Consider the following 19,666-nt stretch of genomic DNA (forward strand, 5'->3'; position numbering starts at 1 on the left):
ACTCCATACTAGAGTACTATTGGAGCTACACACATTCTGACAAGTGATTATTGCATCATATTCCTGACTTGAACCTTGGAGAGTAGATTAGATTCCTTACTGTGTGGAAACAGGCCCTTCAGTCTAACCAATCCATATCACCCCTCCGAAGAGTAACCCATCCACACCCATTTCCCTCTGACGAAAGCACTTAAGAATTTAATATGGCCAATACACCTGGCTCGCACATTTTTGTACTGTGGGAGGAAACCCAAACAGACACGGGGGGGAATGCGCACACCCTACACACAGTTAGTTACTGAAGGCCAGAATCGAACCCAGGACCTTGGCACTGTGAGGTAGCAGTGTTAAACACTGAGCCGCCATGCCGCTCTTGATTGCGCCCATAGAGTGGGAGGTATGTCGGGCTGTGATGGTTCCTGTACAGTGGGAGGTATGTCGGGCCGTGACAGTAACTGTACAGTGGGAGGTATGTCGGGCCGTGACAGTAACTGTACAGTGGGAGGTATGTCGGGCCGTGACAGTAACTGTACAGTGGGAGGTTTGTCGTGCCGTGACGGTTACTGTACAGTGGGAGGTATGTCGGGGTGTGATGGTTACTGTACAGTGGGAGGTATGTCGGGCGGTGATGGTTACTGTACAGTGGGAGGTATGTTGGGCCGTGATGGTTACTGTACAGTGGGAGGTATGTCGGGCCGTGACAGTAACTGTACAGTGGGAGGTATGTCGGGCTGTGATGGTTCCTGTACAGTGGGAGGTATGTTGGGCCGTGATGGTTACTGTACAGTGGGAGGTTTGTCGGGGTGTGATGGTTACTGTACAGTGGGAGGTTTGTCGTGCCGTGATGGTTACTGTACAGTGGGAGGTTTGTCGGGGTGTGATGGTTACTGTACAGTGGGAGGTATGTCGGGCCGTGATGGTCACTGTACAGTGGGAGGTATGTCGGGCCGTGATGGTTACTGTACAGAGGGAGGTATGTTGGGCTGTGATGATTACTGTACAGTGGGAGGTATGTCGGGCCGTGATGGTTACTGTACAGTGGGAGGTATGTCGGGCCGTGATGGTTACTGTACAGTGGGAGGTATGTCGGGCCGTGATGGTTACTGTACAGAGGGAGGTATGTCGGGCTGTGATGGTTACTGTACAGTGGGAGGTATGTCGGGACGTGATGGTAACTGTACAGTGGGAGGTATGTCGGGCCGTGATGGTTACTGTACAGTGGGAGGTATGTCGGTCCGATATGGTTACTGTACAGTGGGAGGTATGTCGGGGTGTGATGGTTACTGTACAGTGGGAGATATGTTGGGGTGTGATGGTTACTGTACAGTGGGAGGTATGTCGGGCCGTGATGGTTACTGTACAGTGGGAGGTATGTCGGGCCGTGATGTTTACTGTACAGAGGGAGGTATGTCAGGCCGTGATAGTTACTGTACAGTGGGAGGTATGTCTGTCCGTGTTGGTTACTGTACAGTGGGAAGTATGTCGGTTTGTGATAGTTATTGTACAGTGGGAGATATGTCGGCGTGTGATGGTTACTGTACAGTGGGAGATATGTCGGTTTGTGATAGTTATTGTACAGTGGGAGATATGTCGGCGTGTGATGGTTACTGTACAGTGGGAGATATGTTGGGGTGTGATGGTTACTGTACAGTGGGAGGTATGTCGGGCCGTGATGGTTACTGTACAGTGGGAGGTATGTCGGGCTGTGATGGTTACTGTACATTGGGAGGTATGTCGGGGTGTGATGGTTACTGTACAGTGGGAAGTATGTCGGTTTGTGATAGTTAATGTACAGTGGGAGGTATGTCGGGCTGTGATGGTTACTGTACAGTGGGAAGTATGTCGGTTTGTGATAGTTATTGTACAGTGGGAGGTATGTCGGTCCGTGTTGGTTACTGTACAGTGGGAGGTATTTCGGACAGCGATAGTTACTGTACAGTGGGAGGTATGTCGGGCCGTGATGGTCACTGTACAGTGGGAGGTATGTCGGTCCGTGTTGGTTACTGTACAGTGGGAGGTATGTCGGGCCGTGACGGTTACTGTACAGTGGGAGGTATGTCGGGGTGTGATGGTTACTGTACAGTGGGATGTATGTCGGTTCCTGTTGGTTACTGTACAGTGGGAGGTATGTCGGTCCGTGATGGTTACTGTACAGTGGGATGTATGTCGGGCCGTGATGGTTACTGTACAGTGGGAGGTATGTCTGGCTGTGAGGTTACAGACTGTATGAGCTGTACAAACTATGATTCTGCTGCTGTCGATGGCCCTCTGCACCTCGTGGCAGCAGCATCATTAGTTATTCAATCTGTTTAAATTCTGTCCCATTCAGTACTCAAAGGGCTACATATCATGGTGAGGAGGGACCGCAAAATGTGAAGGTAGCCCTTGCTCCCCATTATGCAGTGACCTTTCTTACTGATATTCGAAGTGGAGAGGTGTATCTGCAGCTGGCAGATCGGTGGCGATGTGGTCAGTTATATATTTCCCTTTTATTGATTTCCCCATAATCTGCCACAGAGCAGTCTAGCAGCCACAAAAGCCAGCATCAATGCTGATCACTATCATTAGATTAGATTCCCTACAGTCTGGTAACAGGCCCTTCGGCCCAACCAGTCCAAACCGACCCTCCGAAGAGCAACACACACCTTTCTGAATAATGCACTGAACACTATGGGCAGTTTACCATGGCCAATTCACCTGAGCTGCACATCTTTGGACTGTGGGAAGAAACCCACGCAGACACGGGAAAATGTGCAAGCTCCACACAGGCAGTTGCCTGATGTTGGAATCAAACCTGGGATCCTGCTGCTATGAGGCAGCAGTGCTAACCACTGAGCCACCGTGCCACCCTGCATTGACTATATACCAAGGAGGTGTCCCCCTCTGCCTGGCTGTGTCCCGTCAGTGGGACTGAACCTACCAGAGAGGGTGGTGATATAATCTGGGACATTGGCCTGTTCACGGAATCCTGCTTTACAGATAATATCTGGTTGTTGCTTGATTTATCTATGGGAATTATATACCAGGTCACTTTCACATTTTCTGTAATGAAGAGTTAATAGCACTTTATTTCTTGCATATTTTAAAATAAACCAAATGCCATTGTTTTTCAGTTGAAAACAATTGAAGTGAACAATAATTGAATTACCAGAGTGCACAGCTAACTATTACATAATTCAGTGACTGTAGTAAACAGCCGATTCATGTTCAGATCAGTGAACCCACCATCTTGCTGGCAGCAAAGCTGTTGAAATTGACTTTGAGGAAAAGCCTGAATTCAAACACCGTGTTACTGGCCCTCACCACGGCCTCCAAAACACTGACCATCTCCAAAATCTGTCCAGAGGGCGTCCAAACTGGAGCTGGGCAGTTACTCTCACAATCCCTCACAATAGACTGGTTAGAGACATACCTGAACAACAGGGTGATGTGTCTGGGGCAGACTGGTCAATGGACTAGCACATGGCGCTGGTCCAGAGACAGTGCAATATTTAGTAACAGGCATGTATTGCAAGTATATCTCCTCTTGTGTGCCACCAAACTCTGTAATTCTTCATCTGGGACCCGATCCTGAATGAATGTGTGATAAAGGCGATGGGTTCTTACAACACATGGCATCTTGCATGGAATCTCACAGAAATCATATCCAGTGTATGTTCGCCCTACAATGTCAATATCCAAACCGAGTTGTGCAGCTCCATTGATGGCTAGTATGATCCCAGCCCAACAACCTTGTGTGTGACTTGAGCTGGAAATCTCTGTGTAAATGTTTGCAGCATTGTTATAACCGTTAACAGCCATTAAGTAAAGTCTCTTTACTGAAGGTCCGATATCCTTTCATAATACCAACTTTTAGATTGTCCAATAAGCACAAAATCCACCCATTTATTCAGTACACTGTTATAATAACCATATGATGAAAACTCAAGTCAGTAGCATTGAAATGATAAGTCTCATTGCCACACCCAAGACCAAATTATTATTCAGGACTTTGAAAGTATACAACTATTTTCCCTTGTATTATTATTGTTAACTAATAGTCGATTCTCCTGCTCCTCAGATGCTGCATGAACGTCTGAGATTTTTTTTCAGAACCACACTTTTTGACTCTGATCTCCAGCATTTGCAATCCTCTCTTTCTCCTTGCTAATATTCATTCATAATGATTTTCACGGCAACAATGTCACTGTGTGTTTCAACATGTTCCAGTCAGATATGAATACGTTTTCAGTTGCTTCTTTCTATCTCAGAGTTCAGTAATGTGGGATGAGAATGCCAGTATCTGTGGTGCTCAGTATGTAGGCCATGCGTCTGAGAGATTGACAGATTGTTTCAAACAGCATATCACCTTCAGCTGTTCACAACAAGCAAGGTCCTGCCTGGATTAACCAGCCTGAGCTCACAAAACCCAAAACACAGTGTCCAGCATTGAACAGGTCGAGACAATTTTTTTTTATGTTAAGTTATTCATAAAATGTGATTGGGACGTCATTTATTGATAGATAGGGAACTTGATACAGTGACACTGAAGGAACAGCAATATACTTCCCAATCAGGATGGTAGATGGCTTAGAACAGAACGCGAACATGCTGGGGGTCCCGTGTATCTGCTTCCCTTATAATTCTTGATGGTCGGGGGTTCAGAGGTACGTTGTAAGGAGCCTTGGTAACTTTCTGCAAAGCACCGTTTAGATTGAAGGAATTGCTGCTACTGAGCGTCAGTGGATGAGGGCTGAAGCTGCACTCACACAGGCAATTGGAAGTATTTAATCACACACACATTCAACATGTGTCCTGCAAGAGGGGACAGACCTTTGCGAATTTTGAGAAATTCCTGCAGAATTTCTAGCCTCTGACATATTCTTGTAGCCAATGAATTTATATGCATCAAAATGTGGCGCTGGAAAAGCAAAACAGGTCAGACAGCATCTGAAGTACAGGAGAGTCTATGTTTTAGCATAAGCCCTTCACAGGAATGGGTGATGAAATCAAACCTTTTATCTTAGCCTGCTTGGGACGCTTTCTTCATTCCTGAAGAAGGGCTCATGCCCGAAACGTCGATTCTCCTGCTGCTTGGATGCTGACTGACCTGCTGCACTTTTCCAGCAACACATTTTCAGCTCTGATCTCCAGCATCTGCAGTCCTCACTTTCTTCTAGAAGATATTAACCTCCTGCGAATCCTCTTGCAAGGATGCCTTCCTTGAGAAGCTTTCTTCCTCCCTCTACAAGGATTTCACTGAGTCCCTCTCTCACTGAACACCCCAGGTCATCTCCTCTGCCCAGAAGCGTCTTCCACCTAAGAACCCTCCAATCACATGGGATGAACTCAGATTTTTCCAGTTTCCTCATTTCCACCCCCACCCCCGACCTTGTCTCAGTCCCAAACCTCGAACTCAGCACCACCTTCCTAATCTGCAATCTTCTTCCTGACCTCTCCGCCCCCACCCCACTCCGGCCTATCACCCTAAGCTTAACATTCTTCCACCTATCGCATTTCCAACGCCCCTCCCCCAAGTCCCTCCTCCCTACCTTTTATCTTAGCCTGCTTGGGACACTTTCCTCATTCCTGAAGAAGAGCTCATGCCCGAAACGTCGATTCTCCTGCTCCTTGGATGCTGCCTGACCTACTGCGCTTTTCCAGGAACACATTTTCAACTCTGATCTCCAGCATCTGCAGTCCTCACTTTCTCCAATGAGGTCAGACGGTCAGTTCAGGTTAACGGCAATCCCCGCGATATAGCATGGTGTGTGTTCAGTTATGGTGGTGGCATTGAAAGTTCGAGGCTGTGATTCAATTTTCCATTGTTAGAAGTAATCATTGTCTGGCACATGTGTAATGGAAATGGTATTGTCACTGTTAAGCACACACCTGCATATTTCCAGGTCCTGGTACATTTGGACAAGGACTGCTTCAGTATTTGAGTAAATCACGAATGGTGTTGAATACTGTGCAATCATTGGCAAACATCCCCAGTTGTGATTTTACAGTCATTTATGAAGCAGCTGAAAATTATTGGGCCTAGGGCAGAGAGCACTCTTACAGCTCACTGATGCTGTCCCTCTCTCTGAGCTAGGAAGCTTGCTTCTAGCTCCTCCTGCTCCAGAGGTGTCTAACAACAGATCTGAATGGAATAATATTATAATATCTACCACAAGGAGCTGAGTGAGGACTTGGTTAACTTAATTAATTGTACGGCTAGTTTGTAATGCAGATTAATACCAACAGCGTGGGTCAACTCTGCACTGACTGAGGTGACTGAAAAGGGCTCTCCGATTCAACCTCTACCTCACTTGTGGCATGATGACTGTCCAGGTAAACTACTACCATTCTTCTCTGTCTAACGAGAGAGCAGCCCTATCATCCCGTATGGGTATTATGCCTTACCTTTCCATTTATGACCTACAGGCTTACTCAAACACCAACACAGGTGAACTGCTGCGGAGCTGTCCTGAAGCAGAAATGGCTGCTCTCCACCAACCCCAGCCACCTTCTTTTGTCCCAGGTATAACTTCAGCCAGTGCAACGATTCCTATTTGCTCCAGTATTGACGTTAATCCTGGATTCGACACTTGGTCAAATGCAGTTATGGTGATGTGAAGTGCAGTCACGATTGCCTCACTTCTGGATTAGTGGTGCTGGAAGAGCACAACAGTTCAGGCAGCATACGAGGAGCATTAAAATCGACGTATTGGGCAAAAGCCCTTCATCGGGAATACAGGCAGAGAGCCTGAAGGGAGGAGAGATGAGTTAGAGGAGGGTGGGAGTGGGGAGAAAGTAGCATAGAGTACAATAGGTGAGTGGGGGAGGGGATGAGGTGATAGGTCGGGGGGGGAGGGTAGAGTGGATAGGTGCCATGTGGGCGGCACGGTGGTTAGCTCAGTGGTTAGCACTGCTGCCTCACAGTGCCTGTAGACCCGGGTTCAATTCCTGTCTCAGGCGACTGACTGTGTGGAGTTTGCACGTTCTCCCCGTGTCTGCGTGGGTTTCCTCCGGGTGCTCCGGTTTCCTCTCACAATCCAAAGATTTGCAGGTCAGGTGAATTGGCCATGCTAAATTGCCCGTAGTGTTAGGTATGGGTATGGGTATGGGTATGGGTATGGGTGGGTTGCGCTTCGGTGGGTCGGTGTGGACTTGTTGGGCCGAAGGGCCTGTTTCCACACTGTAATGTAATGTAATCTAATCGAAGATAGGCAGGTAGGACAAGTCATGGGGACAATGCTGAGCTGGAAGTTTGGCATTAGGGTGATGTGGGGGAAAGGGAAATGAGGAAACTGTTGAAGTCCACATTGATGCCCTGAGGTAGAAGATGAGGCGTTCTTCCTCTAGGCATCTGGTGGTGAGCGAGCAGTGGTGAAGGAGGCCCAGGACCTCCATGTCCTCGGCAGAGTGAGAGGGACAGTTGAAATGTTGGGGTTGATTGGTGCGGGTGTCCCAGAGATGTTCCCTAAAGCGCTCTGCTAGGAGGCGTCCAGTCTCCCCAATGTAGAGGAGACTGCATCGGGAACAACGTATACAATAAATGATTTTGTTGGATGTGCAGGTAAAACTTTGGATGTGGAAGGCTCCTTTAGGGCCTTGGATGGAGGTGAGGGAGGAGGTGTGGACGCGGGTTTTGCAATTCCTGCGGTGGCAGTGGAAGGTGCCAGAACGGGAGGGTAGGTTGTAGGGGGGCGTGGACCTGACCAGGTGGTCATGGAGGGAACGGTTTTTGTCGAAGGCAAAAAGGGGTGGGGAGGGAAATATCGGTGGTGGGGTCTGTTTGGAGTTGGTGGAAATGTCGGTGGATGATTTGGTTTATGCGAAGGTTTGTAGGGTGGAAGGTGAGCATCAGGGGCGTTCTGTCGTTGTTACGGTTGGAGGGGTGGGGTCTGAGTGCGGAGGTGCGGGATGTTGTCGAGATGCGTTGGAAGGCATCTTTAACCACGTGGGAAGGGAAATTGCAGTTTCTAAAGAAGGAGGCCATCTGTTGTGTACTGTGGTGGAACCGGTCTTCCTGGTAGCAGATATGGCGAGTGTGGAGTAATTGGGAATACGGGATGCATTTTTGCAAGAGGTAGGGTGGGAAGTGGTGTAATCCAGGTAGCTATGGGTGTCGGTGGGTTTGTAAAAAATGTCGGTCTCAAGTCGGTCGTCATTAATGGAGATGGAGAGTTCCAGGAAGGCGAATGAGGTGTCAGAGATGGTCCAGGAAAATTGAACGTCATGGTGGAATGTGTTGGTGAAGTTGATGAATTGCTCAATCTCATCGCTGGAGCACAAGGTGGCGCCAATGCAGTCATCAATGTAGCGGGGGAAGAGGTGAGAAGTGGTGCCGGTGTAATTACGGAAGATCAACTGCTCTACGCAGCCAACAAAGAGACAGGCATAGCTGGGGCCCATTCGGGTGCCCATGGCTACCCTTTGGTCTGGACGAAGTGGGAGGATTCGAAGGAAAAATTGTTAAGGGTGAGGACCAGTTCGGACAAACGGATGAGAGTGTCGTGGAAAGGTACTTTTGGGGACTTCGGGAGAGGAAAAAACGGGGGGCTTGGAGGCCCTGGTCATGGCGGATGGAGGTGTAGAGGGATTTGATATCAATGGTGAAGATATGGTTTTGTGGGCCGGGGAAACGGAAGTCTTGGAGGAGGTGAGGGGCGTGGGTGGTGTCTCGAACGTATGTGTGGAGTTCCTGGACCGGGGGTGTTAGGACAGTCACCTCTAGAATTCAGCTGCGTAGTCTCTTGTTGTACATCACTAAATCAATGCTTCAATGAGCCCAAGGGATGAGACCCCAAACTGAGCATTAGTGAGCAGGTTTGTGCTGAGAAGGTGCTGCTTGATCCCATTGTGGGTGACATCTTCCATCCCTTTATTAATGATAGAGATGAGAGCAATGGGGCAGTCATTGATTGTCTGATGGTTTGTCTGTGTGTGTACAGGACACACCCGGATAGTTTCCCACATTGACAGGTCGATACCAGTGCTGCATCCAGCAGGAACAGCTTGAATGGAATGTTATCAGGGCCCACAGCCTTTGCATTCCCCATCCCTCCTGCCGTTTGGAATTATCATGCACAGTGAATCGAATTAGCTGAAGACTGCCATCTGGAGGAGACTAAAATACATCCGCCTATCGATACTTCTGCCTGAACGTGTTGTGGTCGTTTCAGCCTTAGCTTTTCTACTGTTGTGTTAGGCTCTTCCATCATTTAGGAAGGTGATATGTGGCGATCCTCTTCCTCCAGTGAGTTGTTTGATTGACACCACCATTCAACCTGACTGCATGTGACAGGATTGCAGAGATTAGGTCAGATTTGTTGGTTATATCTGTCTGTCACTAGCTATTTATGCTTTTTGGTGTGTAAGTTGCCTGTTTGGTAATGTCACCTCATTTTGATATGTACTTGGAGCCTCTCTTGGCCAGCCCTCCTGTATTCTCCATTAAACAAGGGTTTATCCCCTGGCCTGATGATCAGGGTAAAGTGGACCATATGCCAGGCAGTTACAGTGAGAATTGTGCTGGAGTACTATTCTGCTGCTGTTGGTAATGAACCAAGTCAGCTCACACAGGCCAGTGCTGAGTTCTAGATCTCTTCGAAATCTGTCCTGTTTAGCATGGGGATAGTATCTCTCACAAGTGCGCTCACGTGTGTACACACACACACTATTCACAATGGTTCTTTGTCTCCAGAAATACTGTGTGCAGTCGTCATTGTTCCCAATATGGTCATCGATCAATGTCTATGCAGCCGTGGTGAAGATGAGGTCAAGTATGTTTCTCCCTGTCCATCGTTCCCTCCCCACCCGGCGCAGACCCAGTCTCGCAGCTATTTTCGTTTGGACACGACCATCTCGATTAGGAATGCTGCTGCTGAGCCCCTCTTGGTGGTGATTTTGAAATAGCCCACCCAGTATACATTCTCCAGGTCATTCAATCTATCAGTGCGACTTTAAGTGTTCAATGTAGAGGGACACTGATCCGTCAGTTGAGGGAAGGGAGTCAGCAGGAGGTTTCCGTGTCAGTGTTTGATCTGACACATGAGGCTTCGTTATATCACAGTGTTGCTTGGGGAGTCTATAGAACGCCTCTCCCACATTTAGCCCTAGCCCCCATATGTTAGGAAGGAGGGATTTCCAGTATCTGCAGGGCTTTTACTTTTCTGTCACTATCAATCGAAGGGCCTCTTCTGTGCTGTATGACACTCACTCTATAACTCTTGTGATTGGACAATCCAAGGTCTCACTCCTTCAGTTCCTTTCTATTCCACTGATTTCTACAACATTTTCTCTATTAAGACATTGCACAATTCCATTTTTAAACTATCTACGTGTATCTCTGGATCTTTCCCTGTCATCTCCTCCAGCCGCTACATCATTCTGTATCTCAGTAACCCTCCGTATCACTACAACCGTTATATCATACTACAGCCCCAACTATCACTGTAAACTCCGCCAGCCCCTACACCGCTTCTTATTTCTCTCAAATCCAGCTGCTTCACCTTTCCCCATATCCTGTAATGAGTTCAAAAATATCTCACTAACCTGTTCAGGCATGTACAGGCCACGCTATTTCTGTAATACCTACAGTCTTGCTTTCCTATCTCTGTTACATTTCCAGCCTTGCTTTCCTATCAGTATAACATCTCCAGCCTTGCTTTCCTCTCTCCCTGTAACATTTCCATCCTTTCTATCCTCTCAATCTAACATGTCCAGCCTTTCTTTCCTACCACTGTTGGATCTTTAGCCTTGCTTTCCTCTCTCTATGACATCTCCAGCCTTGCTTTCCTCTCTCTCTGTAACATTTCCATCCTTTCTATCCTCTCAATGTAACATGTCCAGCCTTTCTTTCCTACCGCTATTGCATCTCTCGCCTTGCTTTCGTCTCTCTATAACATCTCCAGCTTTGCTTTTCTATCTCTGTAAGATATCCAGCCTTGCTTTCCTCTCTTTCTGTAACATCGCCAGCCTTGCTTTCCTATCGATGTAACACCTATTTCCTTGCTTTCCTATCTCTGTAACATCTCCAGCCTTGCTTTCCTATCTCTGTAACATCCATGGTCTGGCTTTCATGTCTCTTTAACATTTCCAGAATGCTTTCCTATCTCTGTAAGATCTTCGGACTTACTTTCTTTCACACCTCAGTAAATTGGTTTCTACACACCTCAGTGAATTGGTTATATATTTGCTCCTGCATTTTCATCTTTCTGGGGCTCTATAAAATATCCCCAGCAGTGTGTCTGTCATCGTTTGGACCCTACCCTCGACCCATAAAGCCTCATTTGAAGTCACGTCCAAGGTATTGTCCCTCCTCACTACAGTAACTGTTCCTTAATTCGTAACGCAACACCACCTCCTTTTTAACACACTCTCCTGTCCTGCGTATAACTCCAGTACAACAGAATGTTGAGTTGTTAGCCCTGACCCCTCTCGAACACGTCTCTGTGATGGCAAAAACGTTCGATTTCCACATATCAACTCATGCAATTATCACAACAGTCTGTCTGATAATACTGCCAGTATTAACGTAAGCTGCAATATAAAACCTGGAATACTCTGTGCATCGGAGTTCCTCAGTCATTCACTATTTGTTATCAGGCTGCCCAAACCATGAACCAACATTTTAACTCTGGGACTGAATGAATATTTGTCGAATTGTAATTTCTTTTTTCAAAAAAAATGTATTCATCAAGTGCAACTTTCCAGAACTGAGCAGTGAACTCCACATACAATGAGTTTCTGATGGTTAATTCGCCCCCTCAGTGTGCAGAGGGGACAGCCCTCAGTAATGGAGAAACGGAGGACTGCAGTTGATGGAGATCAGATTCGAAAAGTGTGGTGCTGGAAAAGCACAGCATGTCAGGCAGCATTCGAGGAGAAAGAGAATCGACGATTCGAGCATGATCTCTTTATCAGGATCTTTGATTCCATGATTCGCAGGACGTTGGGAACCGTACTTGCTCAGGAAGGTAGCACTGTATATAGCATTGAAATGAAAAGCATTCAATCAGATGGTTGGACAGGGTGTAGAAAAGTTGAGGGAAAGTACAGCTTGATTGAAGTACAAATATAAGGAGATTTAAGTCCCCTAGATCAGATGGGGTATAACCTAGGTTACTCCAGGAAATGATGAAAGAGTTTGGCGTGCCTTTGGTGATAATCTTTGCATCCTCGCTGTCCACTGGAGTAGTGCCAGATGATTGGAGAGTGACAAATGTTATTTCCTTGTTCAGGGAAGTGAATAGGGATAACCCTGGGAATGATAGAACAGTAGGCTTATACCAGTGGTGGGCAAAGTAATTGGAATAAATTCTGCGAGACATTATTTGCAATTACTTAGAAAATGTTAGTTTGATTAGAGAGAGTAATCGTGTTTTTTTTTTTGGAGAAGGTCATGCCTCACAAACCTTATTGAATTCTTTGAAGAAGTGAAAAAACACGTTGATGAATGCAGACCAGTAGATGAAGTGAACAAGAGTTTTAGAAAGGCATTTGATAAGATTCTCCATTCTAGGCTCATTCAGAAGGTAAAGAGACATGGGACGCAGGGAAATCTGGTTATCTGGATACAGGCGTGGCTGGCTGATAGAAGGCAGCGATTGGTAGCAGATAGAAACTATTCAGCCTGGAGCTCAGTGACCAATGGTGTTCCACAGGGATCGGCTCTGGGACCTGTGCTCTTTGTGATTTTTATAAATAACTTTCCTGAGGAAGTGGAATGGTGGGTTAGTATGTTTGCCGATGACATGAAGGTTGATGGAGTTGTGAATAGTGTGGACGGCTGCTGTAGGTTGCAACATGACTTTGACAGGATGCAGAGCAGGGCTGATAAGTGGCAGATAGAGTTCAAACTTAAAAAGCGTCAAGTGATTTATTTTGGAAGGTTGCATTTGCATACAGAATGTAGGGTTAAAGGCAGAATTCTTGGCAAAGTGGAGGAACAGAGGTATCTTGGGTCCATGTCAATAGATCTCACAAAGTTGCCACCCAAGTTGATAGGGTTTTTAAGAAGGTGATGGTCTGTTGGCTTTCATTATCAGCGGGATTGAGTTTAAGAGCGGCGAGGTTAATTCTTAGCTGTATGAAGCTGTGGTTCAACCACACTTGGAATATTGTGTTCAGTTCTGGTTTCCTCATTATAGGAAACATGTGGAAGCCTTAGAGAGTGTGCAGAGGAGATATACCAGGATATTGTCAGGACTAGAGGATATGTCTTAGGAAGAAGGTTTGAGGGAGCTAGGGCTTTTCTCCCTGGAGAGAAGAAAAATGACAGCTGACTTGATAGAGGTGTATAAGATGTTGAGAGTCAAAGATTGGATAGCCAGAGCCTTTTCAACAAGGGGCGTAATTTTATGGTGATTGGAGGAAGGTTTTGGGGGGGTGTCAGAGGTATCCTCTTTACACAGAGAGTGGTGAGGGCAGAGTACAACGCCAGTGATGGTAGTAGAGTCAGATACATTAGGGATAATTAAGAAGACCCTTGGATAGGCACATGGAAGTTAGCACATTGAAGATTATGTAGGATAGTCTGATCTTAAAGTCGGATAAAAGGCCGAAAAGACATTGAGGGTTGAAGTGCCTGTACTGTGCTGTACTGTTCTATATTCCAAGTTTCAATCAGTTTGTGGATTCGCATCAGTTGATGAAAGTGTGAGGGAGTGAGGTGTGTGAGGGAGTGAGGTGTGTGAGGTCAGGAAGCTGGGGAGGGACGTTAGACCAAGACCGTTAGACCAAGACTTCCAATTATGGTGTGTATGGTTACACTCACCTGTAAGCACAATATGTGCGATTTCCAAGACCAGACAAAATCCACAAAGTTCAATTATTAAACACATTTTTGATTTGCCATTAGCTCCTGGTTTCTTCAGATACATTCTGTTGGGTGATCCATGTATTAATATCTGACCATCCACAGACATGTACAAATTTATTTTGATACTGGTGAATGTGAAAGTACATTTATTGGATATAATTTCAGAGGATTCACTGTGCGACACAAAATGCTGCAATAGACTGTCAATTGTGAACATTTGCACTCACTGTCTGGTCCAGGGTGCAGATGTATGGAGTATGGGGGCATGTCAGGTGTCAGAATCATAAGCAACACCGTGTGATTCTGACACTCCCTGTCCATACAACTGCTCTTTGGGTCTGGATTTGACTGGGGATGACATTGTAAGACCTAGTTCCAGGTCAATCATTGGTATCTAATTTAGACAGTATTTGTAACTGCACTGAGAACAGTTATAGCCTGTTGGCTAGTTTCCTCCTGCCCAAGGTGGAATCCAAATAATTTACTTTGAAGGAATGTTTGAATGATTGCCCTGACCCAGGTTGGAAATTATCTGGACAGATTCAGGAGCAGGTCAGTGTCTCACTGAGTGCCTCAGGTAGCTATGAGGTCCAGTAGCACTGTGCCTGAATTGAAACCTTTTGGAATCCATTGTTAATGTTAGTCATGATTGCAACGTGGTGGGTTTACAGATGTGAACAATGATCAGGAGTTAGCCATGTTTATGAATTGGGCAATGATGAAATATTAACTACAATTATTCAACTGAACAATAATTGCATCATCTCTGAAAACAATAAAGTTGATTCTATATTGATGGAACTAAAATATAAATACCTAACAACATTTTATGATACAAAAGTAAAGAGTGCACATTTTGTTTTGTACAGCAAAAGAACATGTTGTCTGACTTGATCGAGTGAATCCTTCGAAGTGTACAAAGACAGTTTGAGTATACTTAAGAGGGAAATCAGGAGGGCAAAAAGGGGACATGAGATAACATTGGAAAATAGAATTAAGTAGAATCCAAAAGGATTTTACAAAGACATTAATGAAAATTGAGTAAATAGAGAGAGAATAGGGTCCCCTCAATGATCAGCAAGGAGGCCTTTGTGTGCAGCCGCAAGAGATAGGAGACATAATAAATGAGCATTTTGCATCAATATTTACTGTGGAAAATGCCATGGAAGTTTATATAATATAGAGAAATAAATGGTGACATCTTTAAAATGTTTATGTTACAGAGGAGGATGTGCTGGATATCTTGAAACGCATAAAAGTGGATAAATCCCCAGGACCTGATCAGGTGTACCCGAGAACTCTGTGGGAAGCCAGGGAAATGATTGCTGGGCCTCTTACTGAGATATGTGTGTCATCGATAGTCACAGGTGAGGTGCGAGAGGACTGGAGATTGGCGAATATGGTGCCACTCTTTAAGAAGGGCGGTAAGGACAAGACAGGGAACTATAGACCAATGAGCCTGACAACGGTGTTGGGCAAGTTTTTGGAGGGAACCCTAAGGGGCAGGATGTACATGTATTTGGAAAGGATAGGACTGATTAGGGATAGTCAACATTGCTTTGTGAATGGAAAATCATGTCTCACAAACTTGATTGAGATTTTTTAAGAAGTAACAAAGAGGATTGATGAGGGTAGAGCGGTGGTCGAGATTTATTTCAACTTCAGTAAGACGTTCGACAAGGTTCCCCGTGGGAGACTGGTTAGCCAGCTGAGATGTCATGGAATATAGGGAGAACTAGCCATTTGGATACAGAACTGGCTCAAAGGTAGAAGACAGAGGGTGGTGGTCGAGGTTGTTTATCAGACTGGAGGCCTGTGACCAGTGGAGCGCCACAAGGATCGGTGCCCCTACGTTTTGCCATTTACATAAATGATTTGGATACGAGCATAAGAGGTACAGTTAGTAAGTTTGCGGATGACACCAAAATTGGAGGTGTAGTGGACAGCGATGAAAGTTACCTCGGATTGCAACAGGATCTTGATCAGATGGGTCAATGGGCTGAGGAGTGGCAGATGGAGTTTAATTTACGTAAATGCGAGGTGCTTTATTTTGGGAAAGCAAGTCTTAGCAGGAGTTCTCCACTTAATGGTGGGATCCTAGGGAGTGTTGCTGAAAAAAGATACCTTGGAGTGCAGTTTCATTATTTCTTGAAAATAGAGTCGCAGATAGATAAGATAGTGAAGTAGACGATTGGTGTGCTTTCCTTTATTGGTCAGAGTATTGAGTACAGGAGTTGGAAGGTCATGTTGTGGGTCTACAGGAAGTTAGGCCACTTTTGGAATATTGCGTGCAATTCTGTTCTCCTTCATATCAGAACAAATTTGTGAAACTTGAAAGGGTTCAGAAAAGATTTACAAGGATGTTGCTCGGGTCTGAGCATTTGAGCTGTAGGGAGAGGGAGAGCCTCAATAGGCTAGGGCAGATTTTAGTGGAACGTCGGAGGCTAAGGGGTGACGTGTAGAGGTTTATAAAATCATGAAGGGCACAGACAGGGAAAATGGACAAGGTGTTCTCCCTGGTGTGGGGGCGTCCAGAAGTCGAGGGCATATGTTTAGCATGAGAGGGGAAAGATATAAAAGAGACTTAAGGGGCATCTTTTTTCATTCAGAGGGTGGTATATGTATGGAATGAGCTGCCATAGCAAGTGGTGGAAGCTGGTACAATTGCAACATTTAAGAGGCATCTGGATGGGTATATGATAGGAAGGGTTTGGAGAGATATGGCCCAGGTGCGGGCAGGGGGGACTAGTTTGGATTGGGATATCTGGTCGGCATGGATGGGTTGGACCAAAGGGTCTGTTTCCATGCTGTACATCTCTATGACTCTATGACTCTAATTTAGAGATAACAATAATTTAACATGTACTGTAAAATAAATAAATGTTTTACGTTATTAAATTGTAGCATACAGTGAGTTGAAAACTTGCAATTTTTAGAATGGATAATAAAGAACGAAGAACAAAGAAAATTCCAGCACAGGAGCAGGACCTTTGGCCCTCCAAGCCTGCACCCATCCAGATCCTCTATCTAAACCTGCCGCCGATTTTCTCAGGATCTGTACCCCTCTGCTAGCTGCCCATTCATGTATCTGTCTAGATACATCTTAAATGATGTTCCCACAAAATAATCCAACTATGCTCCGATCAGAGCCTGGTAAAGACTCAGAAATCTATCCCTGCTTTAATATTCAAGTCCTTTCAAAATAAATACCATCATTGTGTTTGTCTTTCTGACCGGATAGGCTACCTGAAACAATGAGCGTATGTTGGACATTAATAAACTTTTCATGGAATTACAAAAATGAACAGTGATTAAAACATGTTAGCAAATAGATTCCAGCCTTTTCTAAACTCTCTGTGCTAATCCACATGCTGCAGAATCCATACAAGTTGCAGCTCCCTACAGACGGTTTGCAAATAAACCTGACAGCTACAGCTACAGACCCTGCAATACCCTCCTTTAATGAGGCATTGGAATGTCGCCCTTGAGCCATCAATATGCCAACCCTGGTTGAGTCTGATTGATCAGGGTAAATGAACCTGATCATTCCATTGGCAGATCCTCCATACGCTCCCAAGTGTTTGGAGACTTGGAAGGATAAGAATCACCTCAAAACCCCCCAGAGTGCGGTAACTTGAGAATAACCACTGAGAAAGAAGACAGCTCCAAGACCATCGGAAGAATAAGAAGGCATCACCACGTGGAGCCCGGCCAAGTTCTAGTGTGGTGGTACGCGATCGGCCAAAGTTAAGTGAAAGCGTAAGACAGTTTGCATATTTTTTCATTACTTTATAGTAAATTTTATAGTACTAACATTTACTGCGCTCAATACACACATATTATTGTTTGTAAGAGTTGACTCACAGTCCTTTTGCTGAATAGAAGACTTTAACCTCACTGTGCGGCAGATACAACACCTTCCTAAGTATTCACTCAACCTTCAAGTTTACCTTGAGACATTCCTGTGCAAGAATTCACAACTCTGTTTGCATTTCAGACTTCTGAATTTTCTTTTCAAATATGAAATAGTCCATGCCTCTCTTCCACCTCTCAAAGTGCATCACCTCACGCTTTCCCAAGATGTCCTCCATCTGCCACTTCTTTTCCCACTCTCCCATCTATTTAAATTCTTCTGCAGCCTCCCTGCCTCTTCAATGCTACCTGTCCCTCTTCCTATCTTTGTTTCATCTAAAAACATACCCAGAATGCCCTCAGTACCTCAATATAAATCGTTAATGTACAAAGTAAAAACACTGAGGCTTGTGGAACACCAGTTGTCATTGGCTGCTATCCTGAGAAGGACCCTTTTATCCCCACTCTCTACTTTCTGCCAGACAGCCAAGCTTCTGCACACACTAGTACCTTGCCTCTAACAAAATGGGACCTTATTGTACTCAGCAGCCTACTATGTGGCACCTTGTCAAAGTCCTTCTTGAAGTCCAGGTGGATAACATCCACTGGCTTTCCCTTGTTTCACTTACTTGTTTCATCCTCAAAGAGCTCTTACTGATTTATGAGGCATGACGTCTCCTTGATGAAACCATACCGACTTTACCCAGTTTTACAATTCACTTGCAAGTATTCAGAATTCTCATCCTTCACAATGGATTCCAGGATCTTACACATGACTGAGGTTGTCCTAATCAGACTGTCACTTTCTGCCTTTCGCCTAATTCTCTTTTTCAAGAGGGTGTCACCCCCTTATCAACTTTCTAGTCTTCTGAGCGTCTCCCTGATTCTAGAAAGTCATGAAAGATCACCACAAATGTCTCCATGATTTCTTCAGCTATCTCCCTTAGCACTCTGCAATATGGACCATCTGGTCCATTTTATTTACCCATTTAGTGTTTCGAGCAACTTCTCCAAATACGTTTGCCCCATGCTATCTTGAATTTGTGGGTTTCTATTCATGTCTTTCACTGTGAAAACTGACATGAAATAATTGTTCAGTTTCTCAGCCATTATTTGTTCCCCATTACTATATCTCCAGCGTCCGAATGTCCATTTTACGCGTCCGAATGTCCATTTCTGCCTCTCTTCTGCCCTTTATATATCGAAAGAAACTCTTACAGTCTTTTATATTACTGGCTATCTTACCTTCATATTTAATCTTCTTCCTCCTATTTCTTATTTTGTTGCCGTGTATTGGTATTTGTAAACTTCCAAATCCTCTGGTTTCCCACTGGCATTTGCCATATTATCTGATTTCTCTTTTGCTTTTACGCTAACCCTGATTTCCCCTCTCATCCATTGTTGCCTCAGCCTCGCTATACCATGCTTCTTTTAGCTTGGGATGAATTTCTACTGTGTCTCCTGACTTATTCCCAGAAACATCCCCCCCCCCCCATTACTGTTCCACTGTCTTTCTTACTAGCCTACTCTCCCAGTCAATTCAACCCAGTTATCCCCTCATGCCTTTGTAGTTAATTTTATTCAGCGTTAATATTGTGAACTCTGATTCTATCTTCACTGCAGTAAATTGAATATTATGCTCACGCATCATAAAGTTTTCTTTACCTTAAGCTCCCTTATCAAGTCTGTCTCATTGCATAATTCTAAATTCAGTATTGCTCCTTCCCTCGTTGCCCGCACCATAAGCTGCGGGCAACGAGGGAACCTTTTCCGTTCCTTAATTGTAACCACACAGATTCCACACCATCTGTCCCTACTTTGATTTTTGGGAACTAAGTGATGGGAATATAAAATATTTTAGCATTGTCACAAGTTCATAGTTTAGACATTGATTTAAAATACTAAATTGTCAATTCCATTGACCACAATCTATTATTTGGCCAAATATTCTGTCTGTATTAGGGAAGAATGCAGACATTTGAAACTGTTCGAAAAGCAAGGTATGAAGAGGACATGAGTCTA

The sequence above is a fragment of the Chiloscyllium plagiosum genome, unplaced genomic scaffold, assembly GCF_037043375.1.
Source record: "Chiloscyllium plagiosum isolate Xiang-an unplaced genomic scaffold, Cpla_swu_hap1 HiC_scaffold_22, whole genome shotgun sequence".
In the NCBI taxonomy this organism is placed as follows: domain Eukaryota; kingdom Metazoa; phylum Chordata; class Chondrichthyes; order Orectolobiformes; family Hemiscylliidae; genus Chiloscyllium; species Chiloscyllium plagiosum.